This window comes from Coptis chinensis, chromosome 7 (assembly GCF_015680905.1).
Source record: "Coptis chinensis isolate HL-2020 chromosome 7, ASM1568090v1, whole genome shotgun sequence".
In the NCBI taxonomy this organism is placed as follows: Eukaryota; Viridiplantae; Streptophyta; class Magnoliopsida; order Ranunculales; family Ranunculaceae; genus Coptis; species Coptis chinensis.
Genome location: NC_141462.1, coordinates 28,427,679 through 28,429,670, shown reverse-complemented (window position 1 = coordinate 28,429,670; position 1,992 = coordinate 28,427,679). Strand labels below are relative to the sequence as shown.

General features: G+C 36.3%; 1 non-coding gene across 1 annotated transcript; it reads right to left on the bottom strand.

The window, feature by feature from the left end:
• Window positions 1–1,314: 1,314 nt before the first annotated feature.
• On the bottom strand, window positions 1,315–1,388 carry TRNAV-AAC (transfer RNA valine (anticodon AAC)). Its single transcript has one exon. It is a non-coding gene; the product is annotated as a tRNA-Val (tRNA).
• Between the last annotated feature and the right edge of the window lie 604 nt (window positions 1,389–1,992).

The window sequence follows — 1,992 nt, the reverse complement described above, 5'->3', positions numbered from 1 at the left end:
CTTTTATATCGGTTATATAACTAAAAAAAATAATTTTAGCAATAAAAATATATAACCCGATAAGAAACCGAAACCGGAATCGGAACCGAAACCGACTTAATTAATAGATATGGGTCCGGGTTTTCAAAATATAAGAAAAAAATCTAAAAGAACCGAACTCGATAGGAACCGCTAAAAATAGACCCAGAATTGAAACCGATAAGAACCGACCCAAAACCGACCCATGAACACCCCTAATATTTTGCTTCTAGTTTTATGTTTTTATTATCGAAAAAGGTTTTAGTCAAATTAATTTGGGGCAATTTGCAAATTTCCGTGAGGAATTAATCCTCCAACAGGACAAATTTGATGATTGAGAAGTGCACAAATGCATACATTTCATTTTTTTTCAAAACAATCACCTTTACGGTGGGCCTGATTTTTAGAAAAATTGACAAAATTAAATGTCTTTTCCTCACTGTCTAGAGAAACGAAATCTATATAATTGCTCCGTTATCATTGACCACGCGGCAGTTTTTGATTTGGCCCCGAAGCAAACTAAGTATTGAGAAAATTGCAGCAAAAATGACCCCCCGTTTTCTGGTACAAAATCTGGGTTTAAAATTTTGAATCCCAGAACTTTGGTATCATCACCCAAATTCTAAAAGATTTACCAACCAAGCTAGCTGGAACTTACGCCTCATGATCAGTTTGATCCTTTTATCTCATTTGAAGTTTTTTTTTTGCTCAAGTGTAAATTGTATTAAGGAAATAAACGAAATAAAAAGAAAACCGTAAACCCTGTTACACTATGAAGTGGGAACCACCTATATTGAACCAAAGCATGGCGATGACATTCATGAAGTATTCTCGCAGCATGCCTGTTTTCCTTGCAATACATTTATCATTGTTTCCTATGGACCAAATGTCCACATATATTTACTGCATAGAGAAGGATTGTCCTTCTATTTTTGCCCTTGTTTCCACTGCAAACCTTCGGCGAGTTGGTGATGAGGTGATAAACTGTTTGTAGATGTTGCATCTTAATCCAATGAGAAGTTTGATAGATATGGATATGGATATGGCAATGGACACCGCAAGAACAAATGATCAGCCGTCCAGATCGTGTTGTTACACAGTGCACAATTTTTTGTCGAGACATTCAGATACCGATATACCTCTGTGCTCTGTCTGCCAAGTGTCGAGATCAATTTATTCTTATCATTAAAAAGAGAACAAATTAGTAATCTTAAATGTGATGGTAAGGGTGCAGAAAAAAATTTAAACACTTCCAACATTCCAGCTCAGGTATTTAAAAATTTGGAACTTCGAAAATGGCTTCGCCCGGGCTCGAACCGGAGACCTTCAGTGTGTTAGACTGACGTGATAACCAACTACACCACGAAACCACCATACCAATTTACACATGTTAAACTCCTTAAACTATCTGAATGACTTGCTCATGCATTGAACTATTAGAGCATGGGCTTCCCTTCAACTTCTATCTTTACTACTTTAAAAATAGCACCCTTCATCTACATTTCTAGAATACAATCTTAATATTTTTTTTTTATGTATCTCTTAAACTTTTGGTCATATTTTAAAGATGGTTTTGTTTCTATTTAAACAAAGGGTAATTTTGACTTAACCCCCCACAGATGAGTAGCGGTTTGACTAAACCTCCCATTTTTAAAATCATTTGAGTTTGCCCCCTATTCCGTCAATTTTGTGTGTAACAGACGTTGGTATTTTAACTATTGACCATTTTACCCTTATGAAATATTGCCCCCCACATTAACACGTTAAACCTAGCTTTCTCTCTCTCTCCCCTAAACGTTGCTTATTATTTAACTCTCTTCTCTCTCTCTCTCTCTCTCTCTCTCTGGTAGGGTCGACTTAACAGTGAACTTCCATTCTTAGAATTGATCCAAAGACAGAGTCTCGCAATACTAGGTCCATCTTCAATCTTAAGGGTGTCATGCACTCTAATTCAGGGAAGTAAGGTATAGAACC